Genomic DNA, 16,001 nt, shown 5'->3' on the forward strand with positions numbered 1-16,001 from the left:
AGAAAGACAAATAAACAGAAAGATGTGTCTCTCAGCCCCGGTGGCAAAGGTGCAATGGATGTTATCCAAATAAATCCCCCATGAGAGTCTGTGTGCATTGGCTTCCTTATAAAGTTTGTATTTGAAATGTGCGGGAAAAGCGTAAAATTATGAAAACATCCTGATGGCCAGTACGGGGATCGAAATCGCGACCTTGTCGTTATTAGCACCAGGCTTTCACCAACTGAGCTACCCGGCCACAACGCTCTCGTTGGCCAGGCTCGAACCCAGGCTGCGAGATTGTCTTTCAGCCTCACACTGGGTGACCGAGTTACTGCACAATCATTGAACACACTGCATCGGTTAAACATTGTTAACTGTTCGTATATACAACTGGGCAGAGTGTAAATCGAAACTAACAGAAAGGCAGCTCTATGGTCTAACAAACCTCATTCTAAAATTTACTATCCCACCACAGCCCCTCCCACAAATACTGTTCCGGTATAAAAGCAGACGGCGGGACCCCGACTGGATTCGAACCTGCAGCGGACGGTTGGAGCCGGATCCAGCATGTCCGATGTGGTTTCACTCCCATTCGTTTAGGAAACGCGGCATCAGGAGCGTAAAATTTCTCTTCATTCGCTCCTCTTGTAGTGAAGGAGACAGAAACTAACTAAAATCTGCCGAAACCGGGATCGAACCAGGGACCTTTAAATCCTCAGTCTATCGCTCTCCCAACTGAGCTATTTTGGCTTCGCATTCAAGGCTGTATTCTGTCGTTCTTCTGGCGGATTTTCTATCCCCGGGTGGAATTGCCCCTCTCGCTCATTCCTCACTTCGGGCAATGTGACCCGACCAGATCTCGGAGCTCAGGTTGTGTTAATGTAAAGCTGCAGCGTTGATAAAGATACAATGCTGACACAGCACGGGGGACCTCACCGTGTTGGACACAGCGTGAAATGCAATGACATGTTCAAATAAAGTTACAGAGCACAACACATGTGTAAAATTCCCTGTTCTTTTCTCCACACTGATGGGTTGTGAAGGGAGAGACGGGCCGAAGTCTCACTGAGCCGCACTGATCACGAGCCAAATCAAGTTCAATCTTCAGCTGCAGGTATGGTGCTGAGCCCGACACAGCAGTGAAAATGCCCGTGGTTCTTAATTCCTCACACAGTGGGCTACTGAGCAATACAGGAAGGGCTAATGAACATCTTAATGCTCAAGTTATCACGGGCCACGGACTCTCTGATTACAGGCTTGCACACGTTGGTAAGTTTCAAAGTTTACATTTCTCACACTGGCAATGAATTAATCGATAGCCGTGCCTGTGATAAGCTAAGTTTGTTGGGAGGTGCAGTGGGCAAGAAGATACACGGAAGACTGATGAAAACCGTGACTGCCCTGACACTGTGAGCTGCAGCTAAATGTTGGCAACATTTAAAGTCAGCCAGTCTAAATTTGACAGAAATCAATTCCTGCTGACTTTGAAACAGCACGCATTTTACAGAAATCAAGGATGTGTATTTTGTATCGCTATATGAAGAGTGATGTTGAGCAGCGGTGTGGAAAGTTGAATCAGGAGCGGAGCATTGCTCCGTAAAGGTGCGTTGGATGGTGGCAATTCAAACAGCCCCAAAACACACTGTTCTCTGACCGGGAATCGAACCCGGGCCGCGGCGGTGAGAGCGCCGTATCCTAAGCACTAGACAAGCTGCAGCCAGCCTACTGGCAGCACGCACATCAACGCAGCCTCTCATGCCTGCTCCTTTGCAATTCAAATCCTTTCGCTCCAAACTGTTCGGACAAAATTATATTTTTTACATGCGAACACAACAGACGGGTTCGCGAAAGCACGGCACCAAGTGCGGGTAGGCATCCACTTGAAATCGATTTCCTCCTGTGTTTTTCTCTGGATGTTGTCTCTCTCGGTGATGGGTGAACAATTCATTGATGCATTTGTACTTCATTGGTTCCAGTGATGAACGATTGCCGTTACGTGGATAGACCAGAGAAGTTGGAGCTGTTCTCCTTAGAGCATAGACGGCTAAGAGGAAATTTGACAGAGGGTTTTAAAATCAAGAAAACGATAAGATAGAGTAAATAAACAGAAAAGATGGATGAATACAAAAGACAAAGCTGAAGTGTCTGTAACCATCCTGAGAGAAGCCAGACTTCATTCAATTTGATTAATTCCAAGCGATATTAAGAAACAGCTGAGCTCATTAGTTACAGCAAATGCAATGAGCTCCGACAACACTCCGTCTGCAGCACTAAAAGCGTGTGCTCCAGAACTAGCCATGCCTCGGGGAAGCGGTTGTGTTAAGAGATTGAGTAAACTAGGCCTGTAATCTCTTGAATTCGGAAGAATGAGAGGGGATCTCATGAAGCATGCAAAATTATTACAGGGTTTGATCGGTTGGATGCTGGGAGAATGATTCCCTTGGCTGGGGAGTCTAGAACCAGCGGACACAGCCTCAGGATAAAGGTTAGGCCATTCAGGACTGAGAGAAGACATTTCTTCACACAGAGAGTGGTGAATCTTTGGAATTCTCTTCCCCAGAGTGCTGTGGAGGCTCAGTTATTGGGTATATTCAAAACAGAAGTGGGTGATTTCTGACTGGTAAGGGCATCAAGGGATATGGCGATAGGGCCGGGGAGTGGAATTGAGGCAGGAGATCAGCCATGATCTCATTGAATCCCCTGCACTGCTTAAAAATCTGTTCCATTACCTTTTTTTTCCAGTTCTGACGAAAGGTTATCGACTTGAAACGTTACCTCTGTTTCTCTCTTCGCTGATGCTGCCTGACCTGCTGAGTATCTCCAGCATTTTCTGTTTCAATTCATATTTCCAGCATCTGCAGTATTTTCTCAGTTCGCATTTCTTTCATTGTGCAAAACAAGGATATCGCTTAATTAATGACGCTTTGAAAGCAACATAAAAGTTTAACATTATAACTACCGCCCAACGTGGGGCTCGAACCCACGACCCTGAGATTAAGAGTCTCATGCTCTACCGACTGAGCTAGCCGGGCCTGTTGATGCAATATTGCCTTGTCGCTGATTGCAGTCAGGAACCTTGTGGCTCCGGCCCGGTCACAACAGCATGTCTGAGCCGCGTTTCTGCAAACTACGAAACAAGTTCTCCAGAAGCCCAAGGCGTATAAGGAACTCAAGCAGCAAAATCCCTTTCATTAACCACAGGGGTTCAGGCAAATTTCTGATCGCAAATCGCTTTAGTCCTTGTCAATATCTCTTGTCTATTTCCCGGAGATTCCCGATTCTGTCTGTCTCTCTGGCTCTGTTTATTGTGTCTGTGGCCACCTGCGGGTAGATTTTGAATGAATACCTGTGTTTGTGTCTGCTTGTTGCTTTAAACAAATGAGGGCATCAGGCGCTTTTGTGCATGATACTGAGGAATCAGGAGAAGGCAGGAGGAATGAAACAGTGTTTGTGGAACGTGTATGTATACAAACTACGAACATTCGTGCTTATGTTGTGGACCTCATGGCGCAGCGGTAGCGCATCTGACTCCAGATCCGAAAGTCTGCATGTTCAAATCTAATCGATCTCCCAAATGAGCTATTTCAGCGTTGTATGGCGGCAATTCAAACAGCCCCAAAACGCACTGTTTCCTGACCGGGAATCGAACCAGGGCCGCGGCAGATGAAAGTGCCTGAATCCTAACCACTAGATCACCAGAAAAGCTGCAAGTCTCCTGCCAGCAAGCACAGCAACGCAGTGTTTCCTGCTTGCTCCAGTGCAATTCAGATCCTTTTGTGCCAGGCAAACTGTTCGGACAAAATGATACTTTTTACATGAGAACACAAAAGACGTGTTCGCGAAAGCACGGCACCAAGTGCGGGTAGGCATCCACTTGAAATCGATTTCCTTCAGTGGTTTTCTCTGGATGTTGTCTCTCTCGGTGCCGGCGAACATTTCATTGATGCATTTGTCCTGAACTGAAGGCTTTTGCCCATCTCGCGTGGTCAGAGCTGCTCTGTCTGTCTATTACCTGCCTGTTACCCTTATCGGGAACAGGCCGCCTGTTCAACATTCAACAGCAAACCCAGAAAGACAAATAAACAGAAAGATGTGTCTCTCAGCCCCGGTGGCAAAGGTGCAATGGATGTTATCCAAATAAATCCCCCATGAGAGTCTGTGTGCATTGGCTTCCTTATAAAGTTTGTATTTGAAATGTGCGGGAAAAGCGTAAAATTATGAAAACATCCTGATGGCCAGTACGGGGATCGAAATCGCGACCTTGTCGTTATTAGCACCAGGCTTTCACCAACTGAGCTACCCGGCCACAACGCTCTCGTTGGCCAGGCTCGAACCCAGGCTGCGAGATTGTCTTTCAGCCTCACACTGGGTGACCGAGTTACTGCACAATCATTGAACACACTGCATCGGTTAAACATTGTTAACTGTTCGTATATACAACTGGGCAGAGTGTAAATCGAAACTAACAGAAAGGCAGCTCTATGGTCTAACAAACCTCATTCTAAAATTTACTATCCCACCACAGCCCCTCCCACAAATACTGTTCCGGTATAAAAGCAGACGGCGGGACCCCGACTGGATTCGAACCTGCAGCGGACGGTTGGAGCCGGATCCAGCATGTCCGATGTGGTTTCACTCCCATTCGTTTAGGAAACGCGGCATCAGGAGCGTAAAATTTCTCTTCATTCGCTCCTCTTGTAGTGAAGGAGACAGAAACTAACTAAAATCTGCCGAAACCGGGATCGAACCAGGGACCTTTAAATCCTCAGTCTATCGCTCTCCCAACTGAGCTATTTTGGCTTCGCATTCAAGGCTGTATTCTGTCGTTCTTCTGGCGGATTTTCTATCCCCGGGTGGAATTGCCCCTCTCGCTCATTCCTCACTTCGGGCAATGTGACCCGACCAGATCTCGGAGCTCAGGTTGTGTTAATGTAAAGCTGCAGCGTTGATAAAGATACAATGCTGACACAGCACGGGGGACCTCACCGTGTTGGACACAGCGTGAAATGCAATGACATGTTCAAATAAAGTTACAGAGCACAACACATGTGTAAAATTCCCTGTTCTTTTCTCCACACTGATGGGTTGTGAAGGGAGAGACGGGCCGAAGTCTCACTGAGCCGCACTGATCACGAGCCAAATCAAGTTCAATCTTCAGCTGCAGGTATGGTGCTGAGCCCGACACAGCAGTGAAAATGCCCGTGGTTCTTAATTCCTCACACAGTGGGCTACTGAGCAATACAGGAAGGGCTAATGAACATCTTAATGCTCAAGTTATCACGGGCCACGGACTCTCTGATTACAGGCTTGCACACGTTGGTAAGTTTCAAAGTTTACATTTCTCACACTGGCAATGAATTAATCGATAGCCGTGCCTGTGATAAGCTAAGTTTGTTGGGAGGTGCAGTGGGCAAGAAGATACACGGAAGACTGATGAAAACCGTGACTGCCCTGACACTGTGAGCTGCAGCTAAATGTTGGCAACATTTAAAGTCAGCCAGTCTAAATTTGACAGAAATCAATTCCTGCTGACTTTGAAACAGCACGCATTTTACAGAAATCAAGGATGTGTATTTTGTATCGCTGTATGAAGAGTGATGTTGAGCAGCGGTGTGGAAAGTTGAATCAGGAGCGGAGCATTGCTCCGTAAAGGTGCGTTGGATGGTGGCAATTCAAACAGCCCCAAAACACACTGTTCTCTGACCGGGAATCGAACCCGGGCCGCGGCGGTGAGAGCGCCGTATCCTAAGCACTAGACAAGCTGCAGCCAGCCTACTGGCAGCACGCACATCAACGCAGCCTCTCATGCCTGCTCCTTTGCAATTCAAATCCTTTCGCTCCAAACTGTTCGGACAAAATTATATTTTTTACATGCGAACACAACAGACGGGTTCGCGAAAGCACGGCACCAAGTGCGGGTAGGCATCCACTTGAAATCGATTTCCTCCTGTGTTTTTCTCTGGATGTTGTCTCTCTCGGTGATGGGTGAACAATTCATTGATGCATTTGTACTTCATTGGTTCCAGTGATGAACGATTGCCGTTACGTGGATAGACCAGAGAAGTTGGAGCTGTTCTCCTTAGAGCATAGACGGCTAAGAGGAAATTTGACAGAGGGTTTTAAAATCAAGAAAACGATAAGATAGAGTAAATAAACAGAAAAGATGGATGAATACAAAAGACAAAGCTGAAGTGTCTGTAACCATCCTGAGAGAAGCCAGACTTCATTCAATTTGATTAATTCCAAGCGATATTAAGAAACAGCTGAGCTCATTAGTTACAGCAAATGCAATGAGCTCCGACAACACTCCGTCTGCAGCACTAAAAGCGTGTGCTCCAGAACTAGCCATGCCTCGGGGAAGCGGTTGTGTTAAGAGATTGAGTAAACTAGGCCTGTAATCTCTTGAATTCGGAAGAATGAGAGGGGATCTCATGAAGCATGCAAAATTATTACAGGGTTTGATCGGTTGGATGCTGGGAGAATGATTCCCTTGGCTGGGGAGTCTAGAACCAGCGGACACAGCCTCAGGATAAAGGTTAGGCCATTCAGGACTGAGAGAAGACATTTCTTCACACAGAGAGTGGTGAATCTTTGGAATTCTCTTCCCCAGAGTGCTGTGGAGGCTCAGTTATTGGGTATATTCAAAACAGAAGTGGGTGATTTCTGACTGGTAAGGGCATCAAGGGATATGGCGATAGGGCCGGGGAGTGGAATTGAGGCAGGAGATCAGCCATGATCTCATTGAATCCCCTGCACTGCTTAAAAATCTGTTCCATTACCTTTTTTTTCCAGTTCTGACGAAAGGTTATCGACTTGAAACGTTACCTCTGTTTCTCTCTTCGCTGATGCTGCCTGACCTGCTGAGTATCTCCAGCATTTTCTGTTTCAATTCATATTTCCAGCATCTGCAGTATTTTCTCAGTTCGCATTTCTTTCATTGTGCAAAACAAGGATATCGCTTAATTAATGACGCTTTGAAAGCAACATAAAAGTTTAACATTATAACTACCGCCCAACGTGGGGCTCGAACCCACGACCCTGAGATTAAGAGTCTCATGCTCTACCGACTGAGCTAGCCGGGCCTGTTGATGCCATATTGCCTTGTCGCTGATTGCAGTCAGGAACCTTGTGGCTCCGGCCCGGTCACAACAGCATGTCTGAGCCGCGTTTCTGCAAACTACGAAACAAGTTCTCCAGAAGCCCAAGGCGTATAAGGAACTCAAGCAGCAAAATCCCTTTCATTAACCACAGGGGTTCAGGCAAATTTCTGATCGCAAATCGCTTTAGTCCTTGTCAATATCTCTTGTCTATTTCCCGGAGATTCCCGATTCTGTCTGTCTCTCTGGCTCTGTTTATTGTGTCTGTGGCCACCTGCGGGTAGATTTTGAATGAATACCTGTGTTTGTGTCTGCTTGTTGCTTTAAACAAATGAGGGCATCAGGCGCTTTTGTGCATGATACTGAGGAATCAGGAGAAGGCAGGAGGAATGAAACAGTGTTTGTGGAACGTGTATGTATACAAACTACGAACATTCGTGCTTATGTTGTGGACCTCATGGCGCAGCGGTAGCGCATCTGACTCCAGATCCGAAAGTCTGCATGTTCAAATCTAATCGATCTCCCAAATGAGCTATTTCAGCGTTGTATGGCGGCAATTCAAACAGCCCCAAAACGCACTGTTTCCTGACCGGGAATCGAACCCGGGCCGCGGCAGATGAAGGTGCCTGAATCCTAACCACTAGATCACCAGAAAAGCTGCAAGTCTCCTGCCAGCAAGCACAGCAACGCAGTGTTTCCTGCTTGCTCCAGTGCAATTCAGATCCTTTTGTGCCAGGCAAACTGTTCGGACAAAATGATACTTTTTACATGAGAACACAAAAGACGTGTTCGCGAAAGCACGGCACCAAGTGCGGGTAGGCATCCACTTGAAATCGATTTCCTTCAGTGGTTTTCTCTGGATGTTGTCTCTCTCGGTGCCGGCGAACATTTCATTGATGCATTTGTCCTGAACTGAAGGCTTTTGCCCATCTCGCGTGGTCAGAGCTGCTCTGTCTGTCTATTACCTGTCTGTTACCCTTATCGGGAACAGGCCGCCTGTTCAACATTCAACAGCAAACCCAGAAAGACAAATAAACAGAAAGATGTGTCTCTCAGCCCCGGTGGCAAAGGTGCAATGGATGTTATCCAAATAAATCCCCCATGAGAGTCTGTGTGCATTGGCTTCCTTATAAAGTTTGTATTTGAAATGTGCGGGAAAAGCGTAAAATTATGAAAACATCCTGATGGCCAGTACGGGGATCGAAATCGCGACCTTGTCGTTATTAGCACCAGGCTTTCACCAACTGAGCTACCCGGCCACAACGCTCTCGTTGGCCAGGCTCGAACCCAGGCTGCGAGATTGTCTTTCAGCCTCACACTGGGTGACCGAGTTACTGCACAATCATTGAACACACTGCATCGGTTAAACATTGTTAACTGTTCGTATATACAACTGGGCAGAGTGTAAATCGAAACTAACAGAAAGGCAGCTCTATGGTCTAACAAACCTCATTCTAAAATTTACTATCCCACCACAGCCCCTCCCACAAATACTGTTCCGGTATAAAAGCAGACGGCGGGACCCCGACTGGATTCGAACCTGCAGCGGACGGTTGGAGCCGGATCCAGCATGTCCGATGTGGTTTCACTCCCATTCGTTTAGGAAACGCGGCATCAGGAGCGTAAAATTTCTCTTTATTCGCTCCTCTTGTAGTGAAGGAGACAGAAACTAACTAAAATCTGCCGAAACCGGGATCGAACCAGGGACCTTTAAATCCTCAGTCTATCGCTCTCCCAACTGAGCTATTTTGGCTTCGCATTCAAGGCTGTATTCTGTCGTTCTTCTGGCGGATTTTCTATCCCCGGGTGGAATTGCCCCTCTCGCTCATTCCTCACTTCGGGCAATGTGACCCGACCAGATCTCGGAGCTCAGGTTGTGTTAATGTAAAGCTGCAGCGTTGATAAAGATACAATGCTGACACAGCACGGGGGACCTCACCGTGTTGGACACAGCGTGAAATGCAATGACATGTTCAAATAAAGTTACAGAGCACAACACATGTGTAAAATTCCCTGTTCTTTTCTCCACACTGATGGGTTGTGAAGGGAGAGACGGGCCGAAGTCTCACTGAGCCGCACTGATCACGAGCCAAATCAAGTTCAATCTTCAGCTGCAGGTATGGTGCTGAGCCCGACACAGCAGTGAAAATGCCCGTGGTTCTTAATTCCTCACACAGTGGGCTACTGAGCAATACAGGAAGGGCTAATGAACATCTTAATGCTCAAGTTATCACGGGCCACGGACTCTCTGATTACAGGCTTGCACACGTTGGTAAGTTTCAAAGTTTACATTTCTCACACTGGCAATGAATTAATCGATAGCCGTGCCTGTGATAAGCTAAGTTTGTTGGGAGGTGCAGTGGGCAAGAAGATACACGGAAGACTGATGAAAACCGTGACTGCCCTGACACTGTGAGCTGCAGCTAAATGTTGGCAACATTTAAAGTCAGCCAGTCTAAATTTGACAGAAATCAATTCCTGCTGACTTTGAAACAGCACGCATTTTACAGAAATCAAGGATGTGTATTTTGTATCGCTATATGAAGAGTGATGTTGAGCAGCGGTGTGGAAAGTTGAATCAGGAGCGGAGCATTGCTCCGTAAAGGTGCGTTGGATGGTGGCAATTCAAACAGCCCCAAAACACACTGTTCTCTGACCGGGAATCGAACCCGGGCCGCGGCGGTGAGAGCGCCGTATCCTAAGCACTAGACAAGCTGCAGCCAGCCTACTGGCAGCACGCACATCAACGCAGCCTCTCATGCCTGCTCCTTTGCAATTCAAATCCTTTCGCTCCAAACTGTTCGGACAAAATTATATTTTTTACATGCGAACACAACAGACGGGTTCGCGAAAGCACGGCACCAAGTGCGGGTAGGCATCCACTTGAAATCGATTTCCTCCTGTGTTTTTCTCTGGATGTTGTCTCTCTCGGTGATGGGTGAACAATTCATTGATGCATTTGTACTTCATTGGTTCCAGTGATGAACGATTGCCGTTACGTGGATAGACCAGAGAAGTTGGAGCTGTTCTCCTTAGAGCATAGACGGCTAAGAGGAAATTTGACAGAGGGTTTTAAAATCAAGAAAACGATAAGATAGAGTAAATAAACAGAAAAGATGGATGAATACAAAAGACAAAGCTGAAGTGTCTGTAACCATCCTGAGAGAAGCCAGACTTCATTCAATTTGATTAATTCCAAGCGATATTAAGAAACAGCTGAGCTCATTAGTTACAGCAAATGCAATGAGCTCCGACAACACTCCGTCTGCAGCACTAAAAGCGTGTGCTCCAGAACTAGCCATGCCTCGGGGAAGCGGTTGTGTTAAGAGATTGAGTAAACTAGGCCTGTAATCTCTTGAATTCGGAAGAATGAGAGGGGATCTCATGAAGCATGCAAAATTATTACAGGGTTTGATCGGTTGGATGCTGGGAGAATGATTCCCTTGGCTGGGGAGTCTAGAACCAGCGGACACAGCCTCAGGATAAAGGTTAGGCCATTCAGGACTGAGAGAAGACATTTCTTCACACAGAGAGTGGTGAATCTTTGGAATTCTCTTCCCCAGAGTGCTGTGGAGGCTCAGTTATTGGGTATATTCAAAACAGAAGTGGGTGATTTCTGACTGGTAAGGGCATCAAGGGATATGGCGATAGGGCCGGGGAGTGGAATTGAGGCAGGAGATCAGCCATGATCTCATTGAATCCCCTGCACTGCTTAAAAATCTGTTCCATTACCTTTTTTTTCCAGTTCTGACGAAAGGTTATCGACTTGAAACGTTACCTCTGTTTCTCTCTTCGCTGATGCTGCCTGACCTGCTGAGTATCTCCAGCATTTTCTGTTTCAATTCATATTTCCAGCATCTGCAGTATTTTCTCAGTTCGCATTTCTTTCATTGTGCAAAACAAGGATATCGCTTAATTAATGACGCTTTGAAAGCAACATAAAAGTTTAACATTATAACTACCGCCCAACGTGGGGCTCGAACCGACGACCCTGAGATTAAGAGTCTCATGCTCTACCGACTGAGCTAGCCGGGCCTGTTGATGCCATATTGCCTTGTCGCTGATTGCAGTCAGGAACCTTGTGGCTCCGGCCCGGTCACAACAGCATGTCTGAGCCGCGTTTCTGCAAACTACGAAACAAGTTCTCCAGAAGCCCAAGGCGTATAAGGAACTCAAGCAGCAAAATCCCTTTCATTAACCACAGGGGTTCAGGCAAATTTCTGATCGCAAATCGCTTTAGTCCTTGTCAATATCTCTTGTCTATTTCCCGGAGATTCCCGATTCTGTCTGTCTCTCTGGCTCTGTTTATTGTGTCTGTGGCCACCTGCGGGTAGATTTTGAATGAATACCTGTGTTTGTGTCTGCTTGTTGCTTTAAACAAATGAGGGCATCAGGCGCTTTTGTGCATGATACTGAGGAATCAGGAGAAGGCAGGAGGAATGAAACAGTGTTTGTGGAACGTGTATGTATACAAACTACGAACATTCGTGCTTATGTTGTGGACCTCATGGCGCAGCGGTAGCGCATCTGACTCCAGATCCGAAAGTCTGCATGTTCAAATCTAATCGATCTCCCAAATGAGCTATTTCAGCGTTGTATGGCGGCAATTCAAACAGCCCCAAAACGCACTGTTGCCTGACCGGGAATCGAACCCGGGCCGCGGCAGATGAAGGTGCCTGAATCCTAACCACTAGATCACCAGAAAAGCTGCAAGTCTCCTGCCAGCAAGCACAGCAACGCAGTGTTTCCTGCTTGCTCCAGTGCAATTCAGATCCTTTTGTGCCAGGCAAACTGTTCGGACAAAATGATACTTTTTACATGAGAACACAAAAGACGTGTTCGCGAAAGCACGGCACCAAGTGCGGGTAGGCATCCACTTGAAATCGATTTCCTTCAGTGGTTTTCTCTGGATGTTGTCTCTCTCGGTGCCGGCGAACATTTCATTGATGCATTTGTCCTGAACTGAAGGCTTTTGCCCATCTCGCGTGGTCAGAGCTGCTCTGTCTGTCTATTACCTGTCTGTTACCCTTATCGGGAACAGGCCGCCTGTTCAACATTCAACAGCAAACCCAGAAAGACAAATAAACAGAAAGATGTGTCTCTCAGCCCCGGTGGCAAAGGTGCAATGGATGTTATCCAAATAAATCCCCCATGAGAGTCTGTGTGCATTGGCTTCCTTATAAAGTTTGTATTTGAAATGTGCGGGAAAAGCGTAAAATTATGAAAACATCCTGATGGCCAGTACGGGGATCGAAATCGCGACCTTGTCGTTATTAGCACCAGGCTTTCACCAACTGAGCTACCCGGCCACAACGCTCTCGTTGGCCAGGCTCGAACCCAGGCTGCGAGATTGTCTTTCAGCCTCACACTGGGTGACCGAGTTACTGCACAATCATTGAACACACTGCATCGGTTAAACATTGTTAACTGTTCGTATATACAACTGGGCAGAGTGTAAATCGAAACTAACAGAAAGGCAGCTCTATGGTCTAACAAACCTCATTCTAAAATTTACTATCCCACCACAGCCCCTCCCACAAATACTGTTCCGGTATAAAAGCAGACGGCGGGACCCCGACTGGATTCGAACCTGCAGCGGACGGTTGGAGCCGGATCCAGCATGTCCGATGTGGTTTCACTCCCATTCGTTTAGGAAACGCGGCATCAGGAGCGTAAAATTTCTCTTCATTCGCTCCTCTTGTAGTGAAGGAGACAGAAACTAACTAAAATCTGCCGAAACCGGGATCGAACCAGGGACCTTTAAATCCTCAGTCTATCGCTCTCCCAACTGAGCTATTTTGGCTTCGCATTCAAGGCTGTATTCTGTCGTTCTTCTGGCGGATTTTCTATCCCCGGGTGGAATTGCCCCTCTCGCTCATTCCTCACTTCGGGCAATGTGACCCGACCAGATCTCGGAGCTCAGGTTGTGTTAATGTAAAGCTGCAGCGTTGATAAAGATACAATGCTGACACAGCACGGGGGACCTCACCGTGTTGGACACAGCGTGAAATGCAATGACATGTTCAAATAAAGTTACAGAGCACAACACATGTGTAAAATTCCCTGTTCTTTTCTCCACACTGATGGGTTGTGAAGGGAGAGACGGGCCGAAGTCTCACTGAGCCGCACTGATCACGAGCCAAATCAAGTTCAATCTTCAGCTGCAGGTATGGTGCTGAGCCCGACACAGCAGTGAAAATGCCCGTGGTTCTTAATTCCTCACACAGTGGGCTACTGAGCAATACAGGAAGGGCTAATGAACATCTTAATGCTCAAGTTATCACGGGCCACGGACTCTCTGATTACAGGCTTGCACACGTTGGTAAGTTTCAAAGTTTACATTTCTCACACTGGCAATGAATTAATCGATAGCCGTGCCTGTGATAAGCTAAGTTTGTTGGGAGGTGCAGTGGGCAAGAAGATACACGGAAGACTGATGAAAACCGTGACTGCCCTGACACTGTGAGCTGCAGCTAAATGTTGGCAACATTTAAAGTCAGCCAGTCTAAATTTGACAGAAATCAATTCCTGCTGACTTTGAAACAGCACGCATTTTACAGAAATCAAGGATGTGTATTTTGTATCGCTATATGAAGAGTGATGTTGAGCAGCGGTGTGGAAAGTTGAATCAGGAGCGGAGCATTGCTCCGTAAAGGTGCGTTGGATGGTGGCAATTCAAACAGCCCCAAAACACACTGTTCTCTGACCGGGAATCGAACCCGGGCCGCGGCGGTGAGAGCGCCGTATCCTAAGCACTAGACAAGCTGCAGCCAGCCTACTGGCAGCACGCACATCAACGCAGCCTCTCATGCCTGCTCCTTTGCAATTCAAATCCTTTCGCTCCAAACTGTTCGGACAAAATTATATTTTTTACATGCGAACACAACAGACGGGTTCGCGAAAGCACGGCACCAAGTGCGGGTAGGCATCCACTTGAAATCGATTTCCTCCTGTGTTTTTCTCTGGATGTTGTCTCTCTCGGTGATGGGTGAACAATTCATTGATGCATTTGTACTTCATTGGTTCCAGTGATGAACGATTGCCGTTACGTGGATAGACCAGAGAAGTTGGAGCTGTTCTCCTTAGAGCATAGACGGCTAAGAGGAAATTTGACAGAGGGTTTTAAAATCAAGAAAACGATAAGATAGAGTAAATAAACAGAAAAGATGGATGAATACAAAAGACAAAGCTGAAGTGTCTGTAACCATCCTGAGAGAAGCCAGACTTCATTCAATTTGATTAATTCCAAGCGATATTAAGAAACAGCTGAGCTCATTAGTTACAGCAAATGCAATGAGCTCCGACAACACTCCGTCTGCAGCACTAAAAGCGTGTGCTCCAGAACTAGCCATGCCTCGGGGAAGCGGTTGTGTTAAGAGATTGAGTAAACTAGGCCTGTAATCTCTTGAATTCGGAAGAATGAGAGGGGATCTCATGAAGCATGCAAAATTATTACAGGGTTTGATCGGTTGGATGCTGGGAGAATGATTCCCTTGGCTGGGGAGTCTAGAACCAGCGGACACAGCCTCAGGATAAAGGTTAGGCCATTCAGGACTGAGAGAAGACATTTCTTCACACAGAGAGTGGTGAATCTTTGGAATTCTCTTCCCCAGAGTGCTGTGGAGGCTCAGTTATTGGGTATATTCAAAACAGAAGTGGGTGATTTCTGACTGGTAAGGGCATCAAGGGATATGGCGATAGGGCCGGGGAGTGGAATTGAGGCAGGAGATCAGCCATGATCTCATTGAATCCCCTGCACTGCTTAAAAATCTGTTCCATTACCTTTTTTTTCCAGTTCTGACGAAAGGTTATCGACTTGAAACGTTACCTCTGTTTCTCTCTTCGCTGATGCTGCCTGACCTGCTGAGTATCTCCAGCATTTTCTGTTTCAATTCATATTTCCAGCATCTGCAGTATTTTCTCAGTTCGCATTTCTTTCATTGTGCAAAACAAGGATATCGCTTAATTAATGACGCTTTGAAAGCAACATAAAAGTTTAACATTATAACTACCGCCCAACGTGGGGCTCGAACCGACGACCCTGAGATTAAGAGTCTCATGCTCTACCGACTGAGCTAGCCGGGCCTGTTGATGCCATATTGCCTTGTCGCTGATTGCAGTCAGGAACCTTGTGGCTCCGGCCCGGTCACAACAGCATGTCTGAGCCGCGTTTCTGCAAACTACGAAACAAGTTCTCCAGAAGCCCAAGGCGTATAAGGAACTCAAGCAGCAAAATCCCTTTCATTAACCACAGGGGTTCAGGCAAATTTCTGATCGCAAATCGCTTTAGTCCTTGTCAATATCTCTTGTCTATTTCCCGGAGATTCCCGATTCTGTCTGTCTCTCTGGCTCTGTTTATTGTGTCTGTGGCCACCTGCGGGTAGATTTTGAATGAATACCTGTGTTTGTGTCTGCTTGTTGCTTTAAACAAATGAGGGCATCAGGCGCTTTTGTGCATGATACTGAGGAATCAGGAGAAGGCAGGAGGAATGAAACAGTGTTTGTGGAACGTGTATGTATACAAACTACGAACATTCGTGCTTATGTTGTGGACCTCATGGCGCAGCGGTAGCGCATCTGACTCCAGATCCGAAAGTCTGCATGTTCAAATCTAATCGATCTCCCAAATGAGCTATTTCAGCGTTGTATGGCGGCAATTCAAACAGCCCCAAAACGCACTGTTGCCTGACCGGGAATCGAACCCGGGCCGCGGCAGATGAAGGTGCCTGAATCCTAACCACTAGATCACCAGAAAAGCTGCAAGTCTCCTGCCAGCAAGCACAGCAACGCAGTGTTTCCTGCTTGCTCCAGTGCAATTCAGATCCTTTTGTGCCAGGCAAACTGTTCGGACAAAATGATACTTTTTACATGAGAACACAAAAGACGTGTTCGCGAAAGCACGGCACCAAGTGCGGGTAGGCA

General features: G+C 46.9%; 8 non-coding genes across 8 annotated transcripts; all 8 read right to left on the bottom strand.

The window, feature by feature from the left end:
- Positions 1–660: 660 nt before the first annotated feature.
- Positions 661–732, bottom strand: trnal-gag (transfer RNA leucine (anticodon GAG)). Its single transcript has one exon. It is a non-coding gene; the product is annotated as a tRNA-Leu (tRNA).
- A 2,209-nt stretch (positions 733–2,941) lies between these two features.
- Positions 2,942–3,014, bottom strand: trnak-cuu (transfer RNA lysine (anticodon CUU)). Its single transcript has one exon. It is a non-coding gene; the product is annotated as a tRNA-Lys (tRNA).
- Positions 3,015–4,710: 1,696 nt separating this feature from the next.
- On the bottom strand, positions 4,711–4,782 carry trnal-gag (transfer RNA leucine (anticodon GAG)). The gene has a single exon. It is a non-coding gene; the product is annotated as a tRNA-Leu (tRNA).
- A 2,209-nt stretch (positions 4,783–6,991) lies between these two features.
- Positions 6,992–7,064, bottom strand: trnak-cuu (transfer RNA lysine (anticodon CUU)). The gene has a single exon. It is a non-coding gene; the product is annotated as a tRNA-Lys (tRNA).
- Positions 7,065–8,760: 1,696 nt separating this feature from the next.
- On the bottom strand, positions 8,761–8,832 carry trnal-gag (transfer RNA leucine (anticodon GAG)). Its single transcript has one exon. It is a non-coding gene; the product is annotated as a tRNA-Leu (tRNA).
- Positions 8,833–11,041: 2,209 nt separating this feature from the next.
- Positions 11,042–11,114, bottom strand: trnak-cuu (transfer RNA lysine (anticodon CUU)). Its single transcript has one exon. It is a non-coding gene; the product is annotated as a tRNA-Lys (tRNA).
- A 1,696-nt stretch (positions 11,115–12,810) lies between these two features.
- On the bottom strand, positions 12,811–12,882 carry trnal-gag (transfer RNA leucine (anticodon GAG)). Its single transcript has one exon. It is a non-coding gene; the product is annotated as a tRNA-Leu (tRNA).
- Positions 12,883–15,091: 2,209 nt separating this feature from the next.
- trnak-cuu (transfer RNA lysine (anticodon CUU)) lies at positions 15,092–15,164 on the bottom strand. Its single transcript has one exon. It is a non-coding gene; the product is annotated as a tRNA-Lys (tRNA).
- Between the last annotated feature and the right edge of the window lie 837 nt (positions 15,165–16,001).

The sequence above is a fragment of the Somniosus microcephalus genome, unplaced genomic scaffold, assembly GCF_052327205.1.
Source record: "Somniosus microcephalus isolate GS21.2 unplaced genomic scaffold, FLI_Smic_1.0 unresolved_chr4, whole genome shotgun sequence".
Classification (NCBI taxonomy): Eukaryota; Metazoa; Chordata; class Chondrichthyes; order Squaliformes; family Somniosidae; genus Somniosus; species Somniosus microcephalus.